Genomic DNA, 10,026 nt, shown 5'->3' on the forward strand with positions numbered 1-10,026 from the left:
TTTCAGTAATTTGACTCAAAAGGTGAAAGTAATATATTATATAGACCCATTACATGAAAGGTGAGATATTCAAAGCCTTTATTTGTTATAAGTTAGATTATTATGGTTTACACAGCTTATGAAAATCCCAAATTTAAAATCAAAAATTTGAATATTACATGAAATCAATAAAAAAAAGGATTTTTAATACAGAAATATCAGCCCTCTATCATGCAAGTGTACTCAGTAGGGGAGAACGGGGTAATTTGTCACATGGGTTGGATGTCACATTCGTTATATCTCGGAACCAGAGCGCGCTAGCTCTGAAATGTTGATATAAAAAAGGTCCAGAATTGGGATCAGAGGTCACATACATAGACTTCCTTGGAGGAAGACAGCTGCATTTCAGGTGAGAGGATGTTTTGTGTTTTTCATGTCAAATTCAAAATATTTTGCTTCTCAGTATTTTTCTTCTAGGCTTTTACACGATGGGTTTATAACAAAACACTTGTTACCCTCAGAAAGTGTGAAGGGTAAACTATAGTTTAGATTGTGGTTAGCAAGCTAATTAGTTGTCAGATGGTTGTTGGCCTTGATGCTAGCAAGAAATTCAAGTTGGGGTTGGTCGTCAAATTTTTTGGGGGGTTGGTTGTCACATGTTATCTCAAGGCTGCAGCCAGAAAAGGAACCCAATAACGAAAGAAATTGTCAAGCTGTATCCTCACTGACACCCCAGAGAAGGAAAGACTAGAGCAGGAAAAGGCAGCTAGCAAGCAAAAGAAAAAAGGGCAACAAAATCAAAACAACCCAGTGCATCCCAAACTAGACCAGCTGCCAAGGCTACAGAACGTTATGTAGGCCTATTTGTCAACTTGACAATGCAATTAAACATTCAAATTTGGTTCTGCCTCCTTGCCTTCTTTTTAAGATTTTTCCCATTAAGATAACATTGTGACAAACAACCCCATAGTGTGTGACAACCGACCCCTTGATGGGGTTGGTTGTCACAATGTGTCAGAGTGTCTTTGATGGTAAATTACTTCTTCATTACAATAAGTTGGAAAAAAAGAGAGACACACATTTCTAGCCAACACCTTAAGCTTCAATTTAATGTAGGAATGGCTATTGACAGATGTTTTGGTGATGAGCAATTCTCACTAGAGTAAAAAGTGTGCCTACTTACCCCGTTCTCCCCTACTTGGTTTGGGTCCATTTTGCATGACTTATTGCCTCAATTCTAATAAATTTTCCATGATATTCTAATAATATGAGTTTCATCTGTATGCTTTCTGCAGACAGGTTTGCCTGACGCATATTTGGGGATTCACTATACCACAAACGGACACTACGCAGAGCACAGAAAATCATCCCGACCCCACTCACCCTGCACACTATGCCTTCCAGCTACTGCCCTCTGGGAGGCGTTACAGGAACATTGCCTTACGAACAACCCGGTTCAAAAACAGTTTCATCCCAACTGCAATAAACTTTCTGAACTCTGAACGCTGAGGATTAAGCATGGCCCTTATGTATTGTGTAGTGTGTATGTCTGTATGTACATCTGTGTTATATGTTTTGTAAGTTGGAACCTGTACCAAGCTGTACTGATAACAAATTCCACCAGCCTGGCTGTGTGGTCATTAAAAAGAATCAATCAATCAATCAATCAATCTCACCATTTTTTGACATGAATGTCTTGCTTGGAGGAATAGGAATAGCAATTCCCTCATCTGGTTCAAATTCAGAATCATTAGAATCAGAATTTAGACACATCCTCCTCTATTTCACTGTCATGATCAACTGTCATCAAGGACTGTCATCCTTTTGTTTCTGCTATTCATTGTGTAAAGGTCTGCCTGACAGTTTAATGTAGGACTCCCATGCAAAGAATATTTTATATGTTTTGCCCCTCCCCTTTTGAGTGTCCACTGAATGTGGGTGGAGTTTTCCCAAGGGAACATAAATGGTTCCCGTCAAAAGTCATAACACTTGCAACTGTGTGTGTGTGTGTGTGTGTGTGTGTGTGTGTGTGTGTGTGTGTGTGTGTGCGTGCGTGGGCGTGTGTATGTGTGTGTGTGTGTGAGATTTGGGTGAAATATGTCTCACAGTTGTAAAGAAAGAAATAGTCTTACATTTCTGACACCCTTTTACCTCCAGTTTTCCTGCCGGGTCAAATTGACCCGAACAGTATCTATGTGATATAAACATGCAGGGGGTGGTTGCAAATGTGTGAGATGAAATATTTTCATAGTATATGTGGATTACCCTAATTAAGGCAAGCAGAAGGAGTTTCATACTGAAAAAATACTTTTAACAATTTTTCCTAGATCTTCAAACTTTGAAACAGGTCAATTTGACCCGGAACATAACAGGAGAGAGAGAGAGAGAGAGAGAGAGAGAGAGAGAGAGAGAGAGAGAGAGAGAGAGAGAGAGAGAGAGAGAGAGAGATGTTCAGCTTCTCAAAAAAGCAGAGGCTTTTGACAGCTAAAGATGGAACTGGCCCTTCTCTTTTTTTTCTCACCTTTCGTATTCATTCCCCTTATTGGGCTTTTCTTTTCTGATCTGTCACTCTTTTTTTGCTCCACCATATCTATTCTCCTTTCCGCTGCGCAAATGGCCCTGGAGGGTTGGCAGGCCCTGAGCACGAGCTAGTCAATCAAGATTTGAGAAGAGAGGGGGGAGAAGATCCAAGACATCATGCTGGATTTCAGACTGCATGTGGATACAGTGTGTGTGTGTGTGTGTGTGTGTGTGTGTGTGTGTGTGTGTGTGTGTGTGTGTGTGTGTGTGTGTGTGTGTGTGTGTGTGTGTGTGTGTGTGTGTGTGTGTGTGTGTGGGCTCAAGCAGCATGGGGTTGTCAGCACAGGTTGGCCTGGCACAGGAGTCGGTTTCAGAGGTTGCCTGGGAAATGAGGCGGAAACGATTGCGCTAACTCCGTTCTTAAGACAGACAGGGAAAGTGACTTTGAGAGAGAGTTAACAACCACTCTCAAACAAAGGACGTGCTGAGCCCTAACAAAAAAAATTAAAAAAAAAAGTTCAAAAAACATGTTTTATTTATGTTTTTTATTTAGTTTTTTTCCCTCTCCTCCCATGAGAGGAGTGGGAGTGGTGGAATGACCTACGCCTCGGAGACAGCATTTTTGTAATTACCTCTGGAGCATGACTTTTATCTCATTTCGACACCTTGCGGGCATTAAAAACTTCCCGGAGACAAAAGCAAATTAAAAATGCATGGTGGTCTGGGCACCTACCAAGAGTTCACGAAAGGTGTTCTTGCACAGTGCACCAGGTTGGCAGTAAATTACAGATGGCATAGGCTGGGTTTATACACTGTCGTTTTTTTTTCCCAAGCATTTTTTCAGCCAGATGACTTGATTTCTTACCTGATGCATGTGCTCCACGATCCGGTTTGTCAGTTGTTTTTCGGGAATGTGTCGCATTATTCACACGGAGTGATCCAAATGAAAGGATATATTTACCTGAGGACCGGAGACTGTCATTGGATACGATGGGTGCATTCGTCTTTAGGTTAATGCACTCGGGGGAGAAATCCCGGTTTATTCCACAGAAGTGAAGGGGGCTGAATCAAAATATGATTAAAAAGCGAATTAAACACGCCATTAAATCGACAATGAATGTGGCTGCCCGGAGTGTACAATAAGGTTCATGTATCAAGCCCAGCTGTCCAGGCTAGAAGCTTGGCCATGCTTCATTTGTCACTGATGTGTGGCCTCAGCATTCACAGAAATAGTTGTATTTATGCACACAAACAGATCTCTGGTTTCAACCTACAAATCACGTTTAAACAATTCTGTTACATCTCTGCAAGTATTTCCATAGTCAATTTATTTTGAACCGTTGCTCCATACAACTATAACTCCATCCCTACTGGAAAGATTCAATTGACAGCTATGGGTTTTATCATTCGGCATGCATAATATACAACATTACTAAACCTTTGTAATGATTTTGTATAGCCCCTATATGTTCAGAGACATGCCAGAGTGTATAATCGCCCTGCTTTTGTCCATATCCTGTGTAGATCTACGCAGGGTGTTTTGGGAGCTATCTGTATAATTTAGAGTTAACAGCATGCTGTCCTTTTAAAAAATGAATGAGAGAGAGAGAGAGCGCTTAAGTTTATGTACAAGTCTTTTGTGACTTCTTTACGACTTCTTTATTCTACAAAAAGGCGGTTCCTTCTTGATGATTTGAATTCAAGTCTTTGCTTTGATCTTGCCACATTTCTAAGTATGATGTAATACATGTGTGACCAAACTAAAGCAAGTCTTAAATGGGTGATTCATAAACCACTCGTCTTAAACTCTTTTCTGTACCTTTTAGAATACTTAGTTGTGTTTTATTTTGACCGTTAATGACTCACTATATTATTTAGACTCATCGTATATGTTAAGCTTAAAGGCAATATGAGTGAGGAGTAGAGTCATACATCATTTTTGAATTGTTTGGGTTAGGTGACCTTTTTGAACTACACCCTCAAATTGTGCTAGAATCCACTCTGTATTTCTAACAGACAGGACATAGGAGCCAGGCGATTTGACAGTCACTAGAAGCACATGTTTGGCCATTTGAAAGAGTAACTGTGTGGGTACCTTTTTGTCTCAGCTGGGCTATCTCTACACTGTGTTTTTGTGGAGGAGTGTCGAATATACATAGCCGAAGTCATGCTATTTGTTCTGGCTAACGTTGCTGTTTGTAGGCCATCAATATCTTTATCCAATGAATACAGCACAGTTATTTATGGGACTATCTGTTGCGGTGGCACTTATTGGTCTTGCTAATGCTAGCGCCAGCAGCAACCCTGGGTGAGAGAGGGACACACTTGGACTACAGTTATTTTATTTTACTACAATTTATGTTTTACCCTTATTTATACAGGTAAATCCCATTGAGAACGGAAACTCTTTTTCAAGGGTTCCCATTCCCACGTTACCATTCACACACAGATAGCAGGCTAGCTATCGGGAGAAATTTAAGGTTGAGTGTCCTGCTCAGGGACACTTCGAAATGTGGCGGGGGGACAGGGGATCGAACACTGTAGTTGCGTTCTGAATTTAGACCCTTCCTGAATTGCCGAAACATCTTTAATTACTGCAATATGTCAAAATATAATACAATGAATAATATTAATGATATAACTGTATATGTTATTGAACTAGGTGTCACTCAAACCTGTGTGGGTGGTTGGCTTCAACAGTTTGAGATGACCATATTTTAATCTTCACATCACCACGGAGTTTCCATCCATACACAGAAGGCAGCATCTGTCACAATACGATACTGTTGCAAGGCTAGACTTGTCTTTTATGCCACTAGACAGTTCAGTGAAGTGAAGCAGATAAGCACAGCAGCTGAAGGTATAGACAGAGAATAGTTGCTGAGTTTACTTCAAAAATCCCTCACACACACCTGGAGGGATGGACACCTTTTTATTTCTCTACAATTGCAAATTTGTGCAATACATTACTTATTTATGTGCTGAATATTTACATTGTGACCCTTCATTATGTTTAGTGCAATGTAGATGTGAGTTCATTATATGCAATTATGTTTTTTTAAATCCTAAAAACGCAGCTGCAGGTTTCTGCATTTGACAGGGTGAAGTGAAGAGAAAATGTATTTTGTGGAAGGAAAAAGGGAGGGAATAAATAAGGAGTAGTTGAAGAAATATGGATCTAAACTCAGATGTGAATAAACTTAACAGAAGTGTGCTCAATATCTCCATAATCGTGACGTATATTGATCCCACAATGTCATCTTCTGGCTTCAAACTGTTCTGACTGGCAGCCCAAACTCGAATATACCAAAAATCTATATTGCGGTCACATTGAATTTATCAAGAAATGAAGTCGAAATGAGACTATGAATAAATATCAGCGTTGAAACATGCACACAATTACAATGTATTAACATGCAGAAGTGCAGGTACAATGTTTGCCAGAGTCTAAAATTGGTTTTCCACACATTACTTGCGATGATATGATATTTACATTAAATTCAAGGTTGGCCATCCATGACCGCAAACACATTTCCACATGTCAGTCACCACTGATCTTGTCTGTTGTGATTGAGTAACCCTGTATCATAGCCTACATGGCAGGAAGACAGATGAGATACAACTCTTTTCATCTGCTGCTTTGGTATCATATCAAATGTAATAAGATATAAGATACAAAAAAGCCCACTGCATAATAACTAGATGCAATTAGAACAATCTTCAAGAGTCGTGCATTTGATCTATGGACTCATTCCTTTGTGTGAAAGAGTTACAGCGATCGGGCTACTCATTAGCAGTGTGGGAACATCCTTTGGTATACATGAGGTGCTCCGTCCAGCTACTGTGCCCAGCCATTTTCAAAGTCCCTCGGGGGGGAAAGAGAGTTCACACAAATCATAATTTCAAAAGAAAAGAGTACACACACACACACACACTTGTGTATAATTAGCCTTCACACCACTAATGTTAAGCATTTCCATGCATATTTTTGAAATACTATTTATTCTTTTGTTCTGTATTGAAACAATATACATAATGTATAAAGCCTACTAAAACTAATTAACTGTTATGATGGCCTTTTACAAAATCTATGAATAAAATCAATAACAATGCTTCATATTTGCCTATATTCTAGTCCTACGAATTAGCTCGCTAGGATCTTTGAAATTCATAGCCGTAAATAGCAAGTAGCATGGCCTTCTCTGATTGCGTTGTAGGGCATTTTCCCTCCACTTTTATCCTAAAAAGATTGTGAAAGGAGAATGAGGAAGAAGTGAAGAAAGGGAGGAAATATTCCAAATTTAAAAAGAGCTATTTAGTGCTTTAAACAAATCATGTTGGTGTCAGCGTACTGTTCCAAACCCTTCCCCCAAGAGATAATGACCCGTACACGCCTCTCTGTCAAGTAAAATAAAGGTACTGCTTCATCAGCCTGTTCTTTTTATTATCTCCCTTTGGCATCCAGGCTTGTTTACACGACAGCTCCTTATTGTATTTCCTGATCTTATCCTTTCCCCCCTTTCATTTCCGCCTGGCGCCTTTCATTTAGACGCCCAAACGACGCAGCACCTCTCTTTGCCAAGCCTCGTCAAAAGCCCCCTTTTGCTAAATATGCAGTGGCCTCAAAGGTGCTCTTCTACCGTACCTATCTCCATCTCTTTATCAATGTCCTCTTGTTCTCACTCACTTGTTTCCCCACAATCCTTCCCTTCTCTGTCACCTTTTCACTCAAAAGCTCAAGAGCAACCGGTGCTCTCAGAGGAAATGCAGACCCTGGCAACGAAATTCATTGAATTTGTTGTACAATTGATCCCGTGGAGGCAGACTGGGGGTTGAGAGTGGGATGAGATAGTTGAAGGTATGGAAGGGTCAGGAGAAGAGGGAGGGAAGGTTAATGTGATGGGGCTGGCAACTGCCTCGGGGGAGTCTGATTGAAAATCAGACCGGCAAAGTCTCAATTGGAACGGATCCGGTTCAACCCCACCCCCCCACCCCGCTTACCTTACCTTTCTCCCAATGCTGTGCAGCGGGGCTAACAATAGAGACAGCTCGTTTTCTTTTCCTACGTGTTCTTTATTGATTACAATCGCAGACCCACAAATGAAATCCCTCACAATGATCAAACGCACAATCCAGAAAGGTATGTGCCCTAATCAGCCAACCCCCTCCTGTAACGTTGACGTGCTCTCAGAATAACTCAAATGAGCGAAATAAATGTATAGTTTGTGAACATGAGATAGTTGTTCATCACTCAAGGGTTGCCCTTTACTCTGGTTCATGAGCTGAAATTGTATTTGGTTGGTGATCAGTCCTGACCATCCTTAGACCAGCATTAGGTTCAAAGCTCCAGAAACAGGTAATAGCACAAGTAGTACAGACACATGCTAAATCTTTCATGTGTTGTTTCCATGTGCAGTCATATAGAATAACCTGCTGGGTCCTGTACAGAGTTTCTATCAAACTCACTGTACCTTAATTACTGTGACGGATGTGCTCCATGGACCCCCCTTTGACACATAACCACAGGCTTGTCAAGACTCTCAGCAAATACAGTGAGCAATCCTTACTTGAGAGGTTTTAGTATTGTAGCAGCTGAAATCCCTTTGTTGGGTTATTCAAAGATTGAGACATTGATTTGGAAGATTATCCAACATGGTTCTACAGTCATCTGAACATCTGCTGAGGTTATAGCTGGTTCCTCTTCTATATGAACCTCAACAGGTCCAGGACCCACGATAAATAAAATGTAAGGCAGCCTACAAAGCAATGACAATATCAGCATTTTCTTGCCAGGTACTTTTAGCTACAGTAGCATCGTGGATATAGGGTAGACCTGTCCGTTGGTCGATCAATTTTCTGTCGGTCCACCGCTCATATACAGTAAATATCTGTGACTGAAATGTCTCATACATTGGGTAGCCATGGTATCTTCCATAGACATTCTTGGCCAAAGATGATAAAGCCTACTGACTTGCCGATCTCTCGAGCTTCCATCCCCTTCCACCATGAGGTTGACATTTGGTACAGCCATGCATGGTCCCCAGAGTGGTTGAATCATATTAATCCCGTGACTTCTTGACTTTTCAGCTTGTATCACCAGTCTTTTTTCAATTTCATCCAGGTAAACAATGCATGGTATGGTCTCAGTGTGTCCATCGGTTTAATCCTATACATTTGTGTGGTAGTAAGACATCCCATCTGTCATACGTATACCCACCTAGCTACACAGATCCAGGGTTATTGCAGTTTTTAACACATCCAACCAGAGTTATTTAAATCCTGATATGCGGGTGCCTCTGACAGGATTTTTGATAGAGTTTCACCAGAGTAGCTCACATAAATTTGATCATTAGAGGGAATGAAAGGCTAGCTTTTGTAAGGCGCGGGTGATTATCCACCTGCTCTCCATTTTGAGTGAAAGAAAAAATGTACCTCCAATTTGAATGTGCATGGCCTGGATTCATTTAAAAGTCCACGGTGTCATCAGAGGGTGAGGAGTGTTGCTTGCTCTCTTGTTATGAGGACACAAGCAAGCCAATCACATTACTAGACAAAGTATAATGAATGCAGTTGATGAGGATCAAGTTAATTGCTTGTATGTGTTACCTGCTTATGTATTGTTGCTACTAGTTTTTGGGATGTGTTGAAAAAAGCTTTGCAATTATGCTCCATCATCTCTTTCAAAGCCTGTATTTATTTTACCCATTTGCTCCAACCCTGTTCAATTATGCTTTTGGGGAAATAAATCTTGTGTTTTTTTTTTTGATTTTGTTTCCACACTTTAGGGGGCAAACACACCTGGGGAGATACCAAGAGCAGGATAGATGATCTAACCCAACATGGAGTAGATTCCAAAACGTATAGTTCTAAAACTTCCAAACTCACAGCGGTCTGTGTTTGGAGAATACCCTAGACCAGCGGCTAGCTGCTTCTCTTCAAAGGCAGCGAAACAGGAGGGGATATGGTGAAAAAACTCAACGTTAGGCCATGTTTTTGCCACATAACGTTTTTTTGTTCTGTCTTTTATTTCCCTAAATGATCTGCTTATCTTGCTTCATGGGATTCGTAAAATAAGTTAACTCAGGTTTTTACAAGCTGCAAGGTAGCCGTGAGGGGCCATGATATCCCTCTATGATATTTTGGCTCTGTCAAGTGGAATATAGCAGGCCTCGCGAGCTGTTCCTTCCCCATCCACCAGGTTGATTGGAGTAAAGGAGCTGATCCCCCCCCCCCCCCTGTTTCAGTCTCAGGCTGACTAGTTCTCATAGCGCTTTGAAGTGCCTCACCCAGGGCTCCGGCAATCTGCAGAAGATAGTTCTCCAGAACATCTGAAAGAGGAGGTGCTGGAGAACACGCAACTGGCACATAAAGGGCTGGGGGTGCATGTACACACATACCTCACTATGCATTTCTAACATAATCACATGTGATTTTCTTTGTTTGTTTATACACAACTCATTTCATGCACCTGAATCTTAAATAAGGCAGCACAACCCGCGCAAACTTTTCCCTCCTAATTCATTAGAA

The sequence above is a fragment of the Ammodytes marinus genome (assembly GCF_949987685.1).
Source record: "Ammodytes marinus genome assembly, chromosome: 24".
NCBI lineage: Eukaryota > Metazoa > Chordata > Actinopteri > Uranoscopiformes > Ammodytidae > Ammodytes > Ammodytes marinus.